The sequence below is a fragment of the Nicotiana tabacum genome, chromosome 13 (genome assembly GCF_000715075.1).
Source record: "Nicotiana tabacum cultivar K326 chromosome 13, ASM71507v2, whole genome shotgun sequence".
Lineage (NCBI taxonomy): Eukaryota > Viridiplantae > Streptophyta > Magnoliopsida > Solanales > Solanaceae > Nicotiana > Nicotiana tabacum.
Window position 1 is genome coordinate 127,082,541 of NC_134092.1, and position 17,671 is coordinate 127,100,211.

The 17,671-nt window shown below is 36.5% G+C and overlaps 1 long non-coding RNA gene across 1 annotated transcript; it reads left to right on the forward strand.

Moving 5' to 3' along the window:
* Window positions 1–631: 631 nt before the first annotated feature.
* On the forward strand, window positions 632–3,072 carry LOC142168421 (uncharacterized). Its single transcript, XR_012698296.1, has 3 exons — window positions 632–972; window positions 2,028–2,129; window positions 2,203–3,072. It is a non-coding gene; the product is annotated as an uncharacterized LOC142168421 (long non-coding RNA).
* Window positions 3,073–17,671: the final 14,599 nt, after the last annotated feature.

Sequence of the window (17,671 nt, forward strand, 5' to 3'; positions counted from 1 at the left end):
GCCACAAAGGCTTTCGGGCTTTATCTGGGATCCGAATTGATGAATTGGGTATATTGGAGTGAGAACATTAGCTAGGACAGATGAATAATTAAATAGCCAACTAGTAGCACTGATGTAGTAGGATGAATACTGTCCTCGTCTATCTTCTTATTTTCTAATTCCAGGTACTGAGTTTCCATTAATGAAAGATTAATTCACAATTTCTATTTGCAATTGTGTTCTTTGAGAAGTTCATAACAGAATATATAATATTTTATTAAATTGCATAACTGAATAGGAGAAGCTCGAGAGGAATGCCAGTAAATTTTTTGCTTTAGTCTTAGTAGTGGATTTTATGATTTTATTTTTTCTTAGATAATATTGAATTTTCTATGGAAAAAAAGTACCAAAAAAAAAAGATTAAAAGGTAAAGAAAGAAACATTGCCTATTTTTTAACATTAGAAATATGTTAGAACTTTGAATAAAACTACTCAAATTTTTATATTAGTAAATAAAGTATTTTACAATAAGATCTAAGGTAATATATTACAAACACATGGCTAATATCTTATTACTTTAATTAACCCTTACCAGTATAAACAATAATATCACCATATGAAGTTAAGCTTTAAAAAACAATTAAATCTCGTGGGTTTAGTAGTTGTATTGCTGAAACTATTGCACTCTACCCTATTCCCATGTTTTTTAAATCAATTTTTATAAAAGAGCATTCCATTCACATCATTGAATGTGAATCCCAAATTTCTTGTGACCTTTTTTAAAATGTAAGAAAATTGTGTGTTGCGTTCGCCCTTAGCGCATCACTTAGTGCTTTGAGGGCAGTGAAGGATCCTCAGAGGATTGCACTTGATCTCTCCAAGCGGGAGATGACCAACTGCTTTCCGATCCATGTTGGAGGGATCTCTTACATGTTCGACCCAATAACAGTATGCCTACCGGCGGAGCTCAAATATCATTACGGATTAAACACAGTAAGTATCAAAAAGTGTTATGCTTACTATCTTTGATGTCTCATGACCGAGTTTTTTTTATGTTTGCATTTAAATACTTATTGCTTTCTTTAATGCACTTTATGAAGTGTTCAAGCTATTATACTATTTATCCCGTATCCCAGAGTTTCAAAGACGTCGCCCAAAACTCTTTTGGGAGGAGTCAATGATGTTTATGGGGCACGATTTCAGTTAAGTCGTGATTACAAAATGCTTAAAGGGGAAACAGTGACACTTAGGCCTTATTTGTTTATTTTAGATTAATATGTCTAAATTTTAATGCACATCTGAATATTAGGATGAGGTATCTAGATTTGAATACTGAATGATTAAGAGTTTTCGTTTTTCAACATCCGAATGTGTATAATTTATCTATATTTAAACATAATAAACATGCAATTCAAATAAAAAGTGATTAAATATAAATCAATAAAATATTAGAGAAAATATTAACTTGAAGAACAAAATCATTATTTAAGGTAATTGAAGTATTTAAAGATATAAATGAATATTTTATGTCTGATACAATTATTGAACTTTTGAACTATAAGTAAAAATTATATATCGATAACATAATTGTTGTAATAAAATGTAATCACAAAGATCAGTGAATTGAAAACATAGGCTCCTTCGAGCTCCAAACAAAAACTTCCAAAGTTTTCCTTTAAGAGAGCAAAAACTCGGCCATTCCAGATGAAAAAAGTTGGTAGCTCATCAAATCATCTAAAAGAGATGAAAATAAAGCTCCCACATTATGAAATTGTGCATGGCTAGTGTGTAGTGAATTACCTAATTTCGTTCTTACTCATGTTGGTCCGTGCATTGCAGGAGTATCCCTGCTAGTTTAATGTAAGATTCAACATTTTAACTAAACTAGATTTGCGTGTTTGATCTAATAATGGATGTATATCATATCATTTGTGCATGAAAGTCTTGATTTGTTATGTGTTTTTCTAATTGAATGATGGTTGCTGATGAAATGGGCATCTTATTCCACCTTTAATATTTATTATTATTATTTTTATTTTTTTTGGCAGCAGAATCAAGACAAAATGGATTATATGGATATAGATGATATACATACGGACACAAATGATAAATCGGGAGTAGAGGACTATGGAGTGCTTATCTCTAATGGGGTAAGACTTTTTAAAATTGCAAATTTAAGTTTAAATGTTTAATTTAATATTTTTTGTTCACTTGATCTTGTAGGCTAGATTACACTTCGCTGGTAGCACGATCATGACCCATGCCAGCCATCGGTTAGACCTAGATAAGTATCTAGTCTCCTGATTTTAATAACTTTCTTCATACTCCTTGGTTTCCCATTCTTGCACTTAAATGTTGCATTTCAGACGTTATACCTCCGTAAATCCCTTGGTAGTACTGAAACTACTACACTACCTTCTTCTCATGTCTTCTTTTATTAATTTTCATAAAAAATAATATAATATATCTCATTCACATCATTGAAAGTAAGTCCCAAATTCTTATCTTGTATTTTTTTTTAATTGTAACAGACTCTTGCATTGCCTTCACTCTTAGCACCGCAGTTGGTGCTCTAGTCGCAGTGAAGGATCCTGGTGCGATTGCACATGATCAATCAAAGTCAGAAATGGTTGATTGTTTCCTAATCCATCATGGAGGGCTCTTCTATTCATTTGGTTATGGATACGTTATTGGGAGGGGCCTGCACACAGAGTAAGAATATCTATATCTAAATGACTACAATCTTTTGTGTCGATGCCTCGATTTACGAGTATATTCGTTATAGGTTTTCTTTTCAAAACAATAATTTAAAACTGTATTTATGTGTGTTATAATTCACGTGTTTTATGGGCGGACCAAGCTCTCTTGTGAGAGGAGTACTTTTATCGAGTGATTTGACGTCCTAAATCATTTATGTCGCCAACCTTTTACAGCGGAATATATGTGTATCATAGCTTCATCCAACATTGTACTCCGTATAAATCTTTAGTGGAGTTAAAAGTTAGCTTTTTCTGTACTTTAATCATTGTGACATGAGTACTTGATTTATTTTTGTCCCTTCGCACCATAGCTATCAAATTCATAGGTTGATTTAGTAACCCAAAAACATAGATGTTGTATTAATCAGTTTATGTTCACAAAATATTATATATGATTCTTGTTCACGTGGAATAGAAATTTTACTCTTGGAAGAGTTATTTTTCCTTAGAAGACTTGAAAATGATCAAAGTATGTTGTCTCGCCCTAATGCGATACCATTTTTAGGGTCCATGACTTTCATATAATCTGAAAATTGATTATAAATGAAAAATCATTGTACACTTTTCTATGCTTAACCAGTCAGTAATGTTCAGAAATTTTGTAAGGCTTGATTCAAGTTTAGTATGTTTTCTCAAAAGCCTGTTCAATTTAATCTACTTTTGTTTCAGGGTGTTTATTCCCCTTGGCAGGATGAAGATGTACTGTTATTCCCGTCAATATTCCTGTATTTGTAAATATTAATTCTGCAAAATATAAGTTAACGTAATAAAACAATAATAATAAATTCGAGCCCACTGAATTCACAGTGTTTCTTTAAGGAATTTAATCCCCTCCTAGTACCCAAGGTAATGGATTATTTCCTCCCAGGATAGAACGAATAACACACTGGTGTAGCGGTACTTCAAACCCCAGTGTTTCGGCGAACACAAAGTTCGGTAGCAAATCACACTTACAGTTGCTTTGTTTGAAGTTAAAAACAATGCAGAACGAAGGAGTATATACTCAGAAAAACGTATGGAAGTTCTGAGAGGAAGGAATGCAATGTATAGCCAATTTGTTGAGCGAATTGTATGTTGAGTTTTTTGGTATCTCTTCAACATTTGCTGCTCATATATATAGCAACCAAGAAGGAGTGCAAGACCAAACGTCCACCCTTCATGGTGGAGCAAGCATTACATGTTTGTGGAGCAAGCACTTCATGTTTGTGGAGCAAGCACTTCATGGTGGGAAGACCATTATCCGGCTGCCAAATTATCAATACACGGATTGGAAAATATCCGTTTACAAATACGGATAATCTTACGTTAATATTTACTATTAACAAATAAATTTGGTCCAAAAAATTAATCAATCAATCGATCATTTGACCAAATCCAAATCCAAATCCAAATCCAAATCCAAATCCGAAGCCGAAGCCGAAGCCGAAGCCGAAGCCGAAGCCGTAGCCGTAGCCGAAGCCGAGCCGAGCGAGCGACGACGACGACGGCGCGAGGCTTGCTTTCTTCTTAACTCTTTAAGAGCTACAAGAAGAGCAATTATATATATACCCACCAAAAATGTCTTCCACTTCCAATATGGGACAATGTCTCATTGTTAAGAGGGGAAACTTAAAATTTTACTCAAAATTTCATTTTCCCTCCATTTCCCATTCGCCCTCATTTTAAGAATATTACATCTTAAAAATAAAACCTCAACAATCCCCCACATGAATGGGGAATGGCTATATCACGGAAGTATGCATGAAAAACTGTGTGATTTACAAGCAAGGATTAATTGCATCTGGATAAGTAGGTTTCCCTTTGAACTTTCCGTAGTAAACTTATGTCGGATATACTCGATCAATCGGTAGATTTGATATCTTTGAACCGTCGATCTTTGGTGTATACCTAGACAACCATAAGTCACACAATCAACCCTTAACCGTCTTTGGTTCTCATTGTTGTGTTCGTTTCAGCCATGAACACCGCCTGGTTTCATAAGTGCGTAGAGAACTGGCCTTACAAAGTTCTCCTTGAAGCGGCTCACACTTCACACTTAAATAGGTGATTCCTAAACGTGTCATCCTGTAGATACACTATTTGATATACCCCGTATCAAATTTAGAAATCATTAAAAAGCCTTAATGCTTTATCCTTGGTACTGAACATTGTCTCATCACGAGAATGGACTAAAATTTTATTTGACAATGTTGAACCGTCATTAATGACTTTGTTTGATCTCTTTGAACCTAGATCTTGGGATCTCCAGTCTTCTAGGTAGAGTTACCGCCACAATGACTTGTTCTCGGCCATAGCCCCATTCCCCTTGATGATTTCTCAACTACCTCTCTAGTTAGGCCTTTTGTAAGTGGATCCGACACATTATCACTTGACTTTACATAGTCAATTGTGATAATTCCTCTAGAGAGTAATTGCCTAACGGTTTTATGTCTTCGTCGTATATGACGAGATTTACCGTTATACATGACGCTCCCAGCCCTTCCAATTGCCGCTTAACTATCACAATGTATGCATATTGGTGCCAACGGTTTGGGCCAAAATGGAATGTCTTCCAAGAAATTCCGGAGCCATTCAGCTTCTTCACCGGCTTTATCTAAGGCTATGAATTCAGCCTCCATTGTAGAGCGGGCAATACATGTTTGTTTGGACGACTTCCAAGATATCGCTCCTCCACCAATAGTGAATACATATCCACTCGTGGACTTAGAATCAGTTGAACCGGTGATCCAATTTGCATCACAGTATCCCTCAATCACCGCAGGGAAATTACTGTAGTGCAATTCAAAGTTCTGGGTATGTTCTAAATATCCCAAAACTCGTTTCATTGCCATCCAATGAGATTGGCCTGGATTGCTCGTATATCGACTCAGTTTACTTATAGCACAAGCTATGTCTGGTCGTGTACAATTCATGATATACATTAAGCATCCCAATACACGAGCATAATCCAATTGTGATATGCTTTGGCCTTTGTTCTTTGCTAATGCAAGATTCACGTCAATTGGAGTCTTTGCAACTTTAAAGCCCAAGTGCTTGAATTTTTCAAGTACTGTCTTAATATAATGAGATTGTGACAATGCCAGACCTTGAGGAGTCTTATTGATCTTAATTCCCAGAATTAAATCAGCCACTCCCAAGTCTTTCATATCAAACTTGCTATTGAGCATACGCTTAGTAGCATTTATGTTGGCAATGTCATTACTCATTATCAACATATCATCCACATATAGGCAAACAATGACTATGTGATTTGGAACATTTTTAATGTACACGCATTTATCACATTCATTTATCTTAAAACCATTTGACAACATTGTTTGGTCAAATTTCGCATGCCATTGTTTGGGTGCTTGTTTTAGTCCGTAAAGAGACTTAACAAGTCTACATACCTTCTTTTCTTTACCTGGAACCACAAACCCTTCAGGTTGTTCCATGTAAATTTCTTCCTCTAACTCTCCATTTAAGAAGGCCGTCTTAACATCCATTTGATGAATTTCAAGGCCATACACTGCAGCTAATGCTACTAACATCCGTATGGACGTAATTCTTGTAACTGGAGAGTATGTATCAAAGTAGTCTAGACCTTCTCGTTGTCTATACCCTTTGACTACGAGCCTTGCCTTGAATTTATCAATAGTGCCATCATCTTTGATTTTTCTCTTAAAAATCCATTTAGAACCCAAAGGTTTATTTCCAGGAGGAAGATCAACCAATTCCCATGTATGGTTGTTCAATATGGATTCTATTTCACTATTGACTGCCTCTTTCCAAAACAATGATTCCGAAGAAGTCATAGCTTCTTTAAATGTTTGAGGCTCATTCTCCAATAAGAAAGTCACAAAATCTGGTCCAAATGAAGTAGACGTTCTTTGACGTTTACTACGTCTTGGATTCTCCTGATTACATGTACTTTCTTTTGTTTCTTCCCGAGGTCGTTTAGATCCTTCACCAAATGACTCACATTCCTTTTTATACGGATATATATTTTCAAAAAACTCAGCATTATCTGATTCTATAACTGTATTATTATGAATGTCGGGATTTTCTGATTTATGAACCAGAAATCGATATGCTTTACTATTTGTCGCATATCCTATGAAAACACAATCAACGGTTTTCGGTCCTATCTTTACCCTTTTGGGTTTAGGAACTTGCACTTTTGCCAAACACCCCCACACTTTAAAATAATTCAAGTTGGGCTTCCTTCCTTTCCATTGTTCATAAGGAATGGATTGTGTTTTGCTATGGGGTACTCGATTTAATATTCGATTAGCCGTAAGAACGGCTTCCCCCACAAGTTCTGTGGCAAACCAGAACTTATCAACAACGCATTCATCATCTCCTTTAATGTGCGATTCTTTCTTTCCGCAATCCCATTAGATTGGGGCGTGTAAGGGGCTGTTGTTTGATGAATAATTCCATATTCTAAACATATTTCTTCAAAAGGAGATTCATATTCACCACCCTATCACTTCTTATCATTTTTACTTTCTTGTTAAGTTGCGTTTCAACTTCATTTTTGTATTGCCTGAATGCGTCTATTGCTTCATCTTTACTATTCAGTAAGTAAACATAGCAATATTGAGTACCATCGTCAATAAAAGTTATGAAATACTTCTTTCCACCGCGAGATGGTATTGACTTCATGTCACAAATATCTGTGTGAATTAAGTCTAAAGGATTTGAATTCCTTTCAACTGACTTATAAAGATGTTTAACATACTTAGATTCCACACATATTTGATATTTTGATTTTTCGCATTCAAACTTGGGCAGTACTTCCAAGTTAATCATTTTCCGCAAGGTTTTATAATTGACATGACCCAAACGTACATGCCATAAATCATTTGACTCAAGTAAGTAAGAAGAAGCTGAAATATTATTATTATTTTCAACAACCATTACATTTAGGTTGAAAAGGCCCTCGGTGAGGTAACCTTTTCCCACAAATATTTCATTCTTACTAATTACAACCTTGTTGGATACAAAAATGCACTTAAAACCGTGCTTAACAAGAAGTCCAGTAGAGACTAAATTCTTTCTCATTTCGGAAACATGAAGGACATTGTTCAAAGTCATGACCTTGCCAGAAGTCATTTTTAGAAATACCTTCCCATATCCTTCAACTTTTGCTGTTGAAGCATTTCCCATATAAACTGTCTCTCCGGGTTCAGCAAGAGCATAGGTAGCAAAAGCCTCTCTAACTGCACAAACATGGCGAGTGGCTCCTGAATCAAACCACCACAGTTTAGGATTTCCCACCAAGTTACATTCAGAGAGCATGGCACACAAGTTATCAACATCATCATGGTTTACTACCATGTTTGCTTGATCCCTTTTCTTGTCTTTCTTCGGAGCACGACACTCCGTAGATTTGTGTCCGGTTTTCCCACAGTTGTAGCAGTTTCCACTGAACCGCTTCTTGCTTGGGTTGTATTTCGGACCAGAAGCCTTCTTCCTCTTTTTTGTTAGCTTCAACAATATTTGCTCCCATTATTGTTGAATTTCCACGGCCTCTCCTTTCAGCAGCTTTATTGTCCTCTTCGATTCTCAACCGAACAATGAGATCTTCAAGGGACATTTCCTTTCGTTTGTGTTTCAAATAATTTTTGAAGTCCTTCCACAACGGAGGCAACTTCTCAATCATTGCTGCTACTTGGAATGCTTCGTTGATTACAAGACCTTCAACAAGTAGATCATGAATAATCACTTGCAATTCCTGGATTTGAGTAATAACAGACTTGCTATCTATCATTTTGTAGTCCAGAAATTTTGCGGCAACGAATTTCTTCATCCCGGCATCTTCAGTCTTATATTTCTTTTCAAGCGCATTCCACAATTCTTTGGATGTCTCCATGCTACTGTATACATTATACAGATTATCATCCAGTCCGCTAAGAATATAATTCTTGCATAAAAAATCAGAATGCTTCCACGCTTCAATCACGAGAAAGCGTTCATTATCTGGAGTTTTATCCGGCAGATCAGGAACATCTTCCTTGATGAACTTCTGTAGACATAACGTAGTTAAGTAGAAGAACATCTTCTGCTGCCAGCGTTTGAAATCAATCCCGGAAAATTTTTCGGGTTTTTCTGCCGGTGCCAACGCCGGTGTTCGGCTTGTCGTTGCGTTGGCAGTCGCCATCGGAACAGCTTGGTTTTCGTTTTCAGTCATCATCTTTTTCAGAAAAGAATGACACAAACAAACGTTTAATACACGTTTTCAAACTGGAGTAAAAATCACGTAGATTTTAATATCCAACAAAACGCCACGAAGGCTTAACTCTCCAAAACGGGAGTACACAAACCACAAAGGTTTTAGTTTGCAGAATAATAAGAATAACACAAGTACAGAAATAAATATTAAATTCCTTAAGATTGTTATTCCCGTCAATATTCCTGTATTTGTAAATATTAATTCTGCAAAATATAAGTTAACGTAATAAAACAATAATAATAAATTCGAGCCCACTGAATTCACAGTGTTTCCTTAAGGAATTTAATCCCCTCCTAGTACCCAAGGTAATGGATTATTTCCTCCCAGGATAGAACGAATAACACACTGGTGTAGCGGTACTTCAAACCCCAGTGTTTCGGCGAACACAAAGTTCGGTAGCAAATCACACTTACAGTTGCTTTGTTTGAAGTTAAAAACAATGCAGAACGAAGGAGTATATACTCAGAAAAACGTATGGAAGTTCTGAGAGGAAGGAATGCAATGTATAGCCAATTTGTTGAGCGAATTGTATGTTGAGTTTTTTGGTATCTCTTCAACATTTGCTGCTCATATATATAGCAACCAAGAAGGAGTGCAAGACCAAACGTCCACCCTTCATGGTGGAGCAAGCATTACATGTTTGTGGAGCAAGCACTTCATGTTTGTGGAGCAAGCACTTCATGGTGGGAAGACCATTATCCGGCTGCCAAATTATCAATACACGGATTGGAAAATATCCGTTTACAAATACGGATAATCTTACGTTAATATTTACTATTAACAAATAAATTTGGTCCAAAAAATTAATCAATCAATCGATCATTTGACCAAATCCAAATCCAAATCCAAATCCGAAGCCGAAGCCGAAGCCGAAGCCGAAGCCGAAGCCGAAGCCGTAGCCGTAGCCGAAGCCGAGCCGAGCGAGCGACGACGACGACGGCGCGAGGCTTGCTTTCTTCTTAACTCTTTAAGAGCTACAAGAAGAGCAATTATATATATACCCACCAAAAATGTCTTCCACTTCCAATATGGGACAATGTCTCATTGTTAAGAGGGGAAACTTAAAATTTTACTCAAAATTTCATTTTTCCTCCATTTCCCATTCGCCCTCATTTTAAGAATATTACATCTTAAAAATAAAACCTCAACAATCCCCCACATGAATGGGGAATGGCTATATCACGGAAGTATGCATGAAAAACTGTGTGATTTACAAGCAAGGATTAATTGCATCTGGATAAGTAGGTTTCCCTTTGAACTTTCCGTAGTAAACTTATGTCGGATATACTCGGTCAATCGGTAGATTTGATATCTTTGAACCGTCGATCTTTGGTGTATACCTAGACAACCATAAGTCACACAATCAACCCTTAACCGTCTTTGGTTCTCATTGTTGTGTTCGTTTCAGCCATGAACACCGCCTGGTTTCATAAGTGCGTAGAGAACTGGCCTTACAAAGTTCTCCTTGAAGCGGCTCACACTTCACACTTAAATAGGTGATTCCTAAACGTGTCATCCTGTAGATACACTATTTGATATACCCCGTATCAAATTTAGAAATCATTAAAAAGCCTTAATGCTTTATCCTTGGTACTGAACATTGTCTCATCACGAGAATGGACTAAAATTTTATTTGACAATGTTGAACCGTCATTAATGACTTTGTTTGTTCTCTTTGAACCTAGATCTTGGGATCTCCAGTCTTCTAGGTAGAGTTACCGCCACAATGACTTGTTCTCGGCCATAGCCCCATTCCCCTTGATGATTTCTCAACTACCTCTCTAGTTAGGCCTTTTGTAAGTGGATCCGACACATTATCACTTGACTTTACATAGTCAATTGTGATAATTCCTCTAGAGAGTAATTGCCTAACGGTTTTATGTCTTCGTCGTATATGACGAGATTTACCGTTATACATGACGCTCCCAGCCCTTCCAATTGCCGCTTGACTATCACAATGTATGCATATTGGTGCCAACGGTTTGGGCCAAAATGGAATGTCTTCCAAGAAATTCCGGAGCCATTCAGCTTCTTCACCGGCTTTATCTAAGGCTATGAATTCAGCCTCCATTGTAGAGCGGGCAATACATGTTTGTTTGGACGACTTCCAAGATATCGCTCCTCCACCAATAGTGAATACATATCCACTCGTGGACTTAGAATCAGTTGAACCGGTGATCCAATTTGCATCACAGTATCCCTCAATCACCGCAGGAAAATTACTGTAGTGCAATTCAAAGTTCTGGGTATGTTCTAAATATCCCAAAACTCGTTTCATTGCCATCCAATGAGATTGGCCTGGATTGCTCGTATATCGACTCAGTTTACTTATAGCACAAGCTATGTCTGGTCGTGTACAATTCATGATATACATTAAGCATCCCAATACACGAGCATAATCCAATTGTGATATGCTTTGGCCTTTGTTCTTTGCTAATGCAAGATTCACGTCAATTGGAGTCTTTGCAACTTTAAAGCCCAAGTGCTTGAATTTTTCAAGTACTGTCTTAATATAATGAGATTGTGACAATGCCAGACCTTGAGGAGTCTTATTGATCTTAATTCCCAGAATTAAATCAGCCACTCCCAAGTCTTTCATATCAAACTTGCTATTGAGCATACGCTTAGTAGCATTTATGTTGGCAATGTCATTACTCATTATCAACATATCATCCACATATAGGCAAACAATGACTATGTGATTTGGAACATTTTTAATGTACACGCATTTATCACATTCATTTATCTTAAAACCATTTGACAACATTGTTTGGTCAAATTTCGCATGCCATTGTTTGGGTGCTTGTTTTAGTCCGTAAAGAGACTTAACAAGTCTACATACCTTCTTTTCTTTACCTGGAACCACAAACCCTTCAGGTTGTTCCATGTAAATTTCTTCCTCCAACTCTCCATTTAAGAAGGCCGTCTTAACATCCATTTGATGAATTTCAAGACCATACACTGCAGCTAATGCTACTAACATCCGTATGGACGTAATTCTTGTAACTGGAGAGTATGTATCAAAGTAGTCTAGACCTTCTCGTTGTCTATACCCTTTGACTACGAGCCTTGCCTTGAATTTATCAATAGTGCCATCATCTTTGATTTTTCTCTTAAAAATCCATTTAGAACCCAAAGGTTTATTTCCAGGAGGAAGATCAACCAATTCCCATGTATGGTTGTTCAATATGGATTCTATTTCACTATTGACTGCCTCTTTCCAAAACAATGATTCCGAAGAAGTCATAGCTTCTTTAAATGTTTGAGGCTCATTCTCCAATAAGAAAGTCACAAAATCTGGTCCAAATGAAGTAGACGTTCTTTGACGTTTACTACGTCTTGGATTCTCATGATTACATGTACTTTCTTTTGTTTCTTCCCGAGGTCGTTTAGATCCTTCACCAAACGACTCACATTCCTTTTTATACGGATATATATTTTCAAAAAACTCAGCATTATCTGATTCTATAACTGTATTATTATGAATGTCGGGATTTTCTGATTTATGAACCAGAAATCGATATGCTTTACTATTTGTCGCATATCCTATGAAAACACAATCAACGGTTTTCGGTCCTATCTTTACCCTTTTGGGTTTAGGAACTTGCACTTTTGCCAAACACCCCCACACTTTAAAATAATTCAAGTTGGGCTTCCTTCCTTTCCATTGTTCATAAGGAATGGATTGTGTTTTGCTATGGGGCACTCGATTTAATATTCGATTAGCCGTAAGAACGGCTTCCCCCCACAAGTTCTGTGGCAAACCAGAACTTATCAACAATGCGTTCATCATCTCCTTTAATGTGCGATTCTTTCTTTCCGCAATCCCATTAGATTGGGGCGTGTAAGGGGCTGTTGTTTGATGAATAATTCCATATTCTAAACATATTTCTTCAAAAGGAGATTCATATTCACCACCCCTATCACTTCTTATCATTTTTACTTTCTTGTTAAGTTGCGTTTCAACTTCATTTTTGTATTGCCTGAATGCGTCTATTGCTTCATCTTTACTATTCAGTAAGTAAACATAGCAATATCGAGTACCATCGTCAATAAAAGTTATGAAATACTTCTTTCCACCGCGAGATGGTATTGACTTCATGTCATAAATATCTGTGTGAATTAAGTCTAAAGGATTTGAATTCCTTTCAACTGACTTATAAGGATGTTTAACATACTTAGATTCCACACATATTTGACATTTTGATTTTTCGCATTCAAACTTGGGCAGTACTTCCAAGTTAATCATTTTCCGCAAGGTTTTATAATTGACATGACCCAAACGTACATGCCATAAATCATTTGACTCAAGTAAGTAAGAAGAAGCTGAAATATTATTATTATTTTCAACAACCATTACATTTAGGTTGAAAAGGCCCTCGGTGAGGTAACCTTTTCCCACAAATATTTCATTCTTACTAATTACAACCTTGTTGGATACAAAAATGCACTTAAAACCGTGCTTAACAAGAAGTCCAGTAGAGACTAAATTCTTTCTCATTTCGGGAACATGAAGGACATTGTTCAAAGTCATGACCTTGCCAGAAGTCATTTTTAGAAATACCTTCCCATATCCTTCAACTTTTGCTGTTGAAGCATTTCCCATATAAACTGTCTCTCCGGGTTCAGCAAGAGCATAGGTAGCAAAAGCCTCTCTAACTGCACAAACATGGCGAGTGGCTCCTGAATCAAACCACCACAGTTTAGGATTTCCCACCAAGTTACATTCAGAGAGCATGGCACACAAGTTATCAACATCATCATGGTTTACTACCATGTTTGCTTGATCCCTTTTCTTGTCTTTCTTCGGAGCACGACACTCCGTAGATTTGTGTCCGGTTTTCCCACAGTTGTAGCAGTTTCCACTGAACCGCTTCTTGCTTGGGTTGTATTTCGGACCAGAAGCCTTCTTCCTCTTTTTGTTAGCTTCAACAATATTTGCTCCCATTATTGTTGAATTTCCACAGCCTCTCCTTTCAGCAGCTTTATTGTCCTCTTCGATTCTCAACCGAACAATGAGATCTTCAAGGGACATTTCCTTTCGTTTGTGTTTCAAATAATTTTTGAAGTCCTTCCACAACGGAGGCAACTTCTCAATCATTGCTGCTACTTGGAATGCTTCGTTGATTACAAGACCTTCAACAAGTAGATCATGAATAATCACTTGCAATTCCTGGATTTGAGTAATAACAGACTTGCTATCTATCATTTTGTAGTCCAGAAATTTTGCGGCAACGAATTTCTTCATCCCGGCATCTTCAGTCTTATATTTCTTTTCAAGCGCATTCCACAATTCTTTGGATGTCTCCATGCTACTGTATACATTATACAGATTATCATCCAGTCCGCTAAGAATATAATTCTTGCATAAAAAATCAGAATGCTTCCACGCTTCAATCACGAGAAAGCGTTCATTATCTGGAGTTTTATCCGGCAGATCAGGAACATCTTCCTTGATGAACTTCTGTAGACATAACGTAGTTAAGTAGAAGAACATCTTCTGCTGCCAGCGTTTGAAATCAATCCCGGAAAATTTTTCGGGTTTTTCTGCCGGTGCCAACGCCGGTGTTCGGCTTGTCGTTGCGTTGGCAGTCGCCATCGGAACAGCTTGGTTTTCGTTTTCAGTCATCATCTTTTTCAGAAAAGAATGACACAAACAAACGTTTAATACACGTTTTCAAACTGGAGTAAAAATCACGTAGATTTTAATATCCAACAAAACGCCACGAAGGCTTAACTCTCCAAAACGGGAGTACACAAACCACAAAGGTTTTAGTTTGCAGAATAATAAGAATAACACAAGTACAGAAATAAATATTAAATTCCTTAAGATTGTTATTCCCGTCAATATTCCTGTATTTGTAAATATTAATTCTGCAAAATATAAGTTAACGTAATAAAACAATAATAATAAATTCGAGCCCACTGAATTCACAGTGTTTCCTTAAGGAATTTAATCCCCTCCTAGTACCCAAGGTAATGGATTATTTCCTCCCAGGATAGAACGAATAACACACTGGTGTAGCGGTACTTCAAACCCCAGTGTTTCGGCGAACACAAAGTTCGGTAGCAAATCACACTTACAGTTGCTTTGTTTGAAGTTAAAAACAATGCAGAACGAAGGAGTATATACTCAGAAAAACGTATGGAAGTTCTGAGAGGAAGGAATGCAATGTATAGCCAATTTGTTGAGCGAATTGTATGTTGAGTTTTTTGGTATCTCTTCAACATTTGCTGCTCATATATATAGCAACCAAGAAGGAGTGCAAGACCAAACGTCCACCCTTCATGGTGGAGCAAGCATTACATGTTTGTGGAGCAAGCACTTCATGTTTGTGGAGCAAGCACTTCATGGTGGGAAGACCATTATCCGGCTGCCAAATTATCAATACACGGATTGGAAAATATCCGTTTACAAATACGGATAATCTTACGTTAATATTTACTATTAACAAATAAATTTGGTCCAAAAAATTAATCAATCAATCATTTGACCAAATCCAAATCCAAATCCGAAGCCGAAGCCGAAGCCGAAGCCGAAGCCGAAGCCGAAGCCGAAGCCGTAGCCGTAGCCGAAGCCGAGCCGAGCGAGCGACGACGGCGCGAGGCTTGCTTTCTTCTTAACTCTTTAAGAGCTACAAGAAGAGCAATTATATATATACCCACCAAAAATGTCTTCCACTTCCAATATGGGACAATGTCTCATTGTTAAGAGGGGAAACTTAAAATTTTACTCAAAATTTCATTTTCCCTCCATTTCCCATTCACCCTCATTTTAAGAATATTACATCTTAAAAATAAAACCTCAACAATCCCCCACATGAATGGGGAATGGCTATATCACGGAAGTATGCATGAAAAACTGTGTGATTTACAAGCAAGGATTAATTGCATCTGGATTGGTCAAGACTTTCGTGGGGCGTCAACGGGTACGCCCGCGTTCGAGGGGATCTACTGGACTCGTTCGGATACCCAAGTAACATATGATGGAATTGCGACTTTGAGGCCTAAGTCGAGTTGAACTTAGGCACGCTATTTGTTGAAAATGCTTAATTTCTTCTCCCCTTGCTGGATAACTCTTCTCAAGTATTAAATTGTCTTGATTATATTTGATAATATTTTCTGGTTAGGTTACATTATATTTTAGATGTCTTGAAATTGACTAGATGTGATTTCATTTCATATGGAGATGTGAAAAGACAAAGGATTGAGTTTTGTATTTTTCTTTAGGTTTGACACTTTGCATAAAAAATTGACTCATTTATGCGCAAGTTTACAACTTTGCTAGATATTTGATCTCCTTGTCAGAAACTAAATCCGCAGTTTGCTCCCTATGACTTGGACTAGTAATGGAATTACTTTGATTTTGCAAAACTTTTACATACTTCGAATTATAATCACTCAAAGCATTTGAGTGTGGACTATCCATTTTGAATCTTGATATATCATTATCCCTTAGGAAATTTTTAATTTCAACACATTTAAGGCGCTAAAAGTGACAGATACGTAACATAAAAAAGACAATTTAAAAGTTGTCTAGCATTTTAACCAGGGACCAAGTTTTTCAGTTGTCAAAAAATTTCTGAATTCCTAGTTATTTTAGTGCATGCTGCTCTTGTTTGTGTTGTAGAGCTTCCTAGCTTGATTATGTGACTTTTGTTCTATATTTGATCTTTCCTTCTCCTTTGCAATCAGTGAAAAAATAAGCAAGCGATTTAATTCTCACTGAAACTTTTTAAAATACGTAGATATTTGTACTAAATTGCTTCGTTAAAAATACAATACATCAAAATATCAAGAACAAAATGATTGCATATGTTCCACTTAGATTGATACTTATATGCATTTATGATTGTACAGTTGCTTTTTTCAATAAATATTTTCTTTATAATTTGAGTCTCCTACGCATTAGTTTCTCTCTGATACACGGACAAACCAAGTCGATTATATTCCCTCTTGTTTCTTGCGTTGGCCGCGGGATTCTTTGATTAGCCTTGTATTCCTTTGCGGAAGCAAGAGTATTGGTTAGCTCCCTAAGGATATATAATATTGACAATTAGTTGTGAATGGATGATCCAAACAGCATTATTGCGTCTTTCTCTTGTAACAAAATCTCAGTTCTACACAAGTATTCAACCTGTCGACAACCTTTATTATCTGTAATTCTTTGCCTAGTTAGGCTTTTTTTTTTTATGCAGGATATACATCATGATGGCTATTCATTTTTATAAGAGTCACAATAACTTTATTAGAAATCAACATCTTCTTTGACTAATTTGAGAGTCTTTGTTTGCAACACATTTCAAACCATACTTAAGGAGGTAAGTAATAAGATAAGCAAACTTGATAGAAGATCTAAAGGTCAATCTATAATTTCAGTTGCCAAAAAATTCACTGAAATGTAATTTTGTTAATTTTAGTAGATTCTTTGATGTCAATGCATCCATCATTGATGCATGATTCTAGTATTTTGGCTGACCTTCTTGGTTAATAGTATCTGTTCTGTTTTCTATTTTTTTGTTTTTGTTGTTGCAAATTCATCATTATTATTATTTGATACAAGATTGTGTGTAGAGTGAAGCAGAAAGATAGAAGAGCTAAAGGTCAATCTAAAAAGATCAGACGGTTTTTGTGATGAGATCTGATGTCAAGTTGCTTTTTTTTGGGGTAAAAAGACTTATGTTATGCGATTTCAATGAAATATGTTTTGGGGATG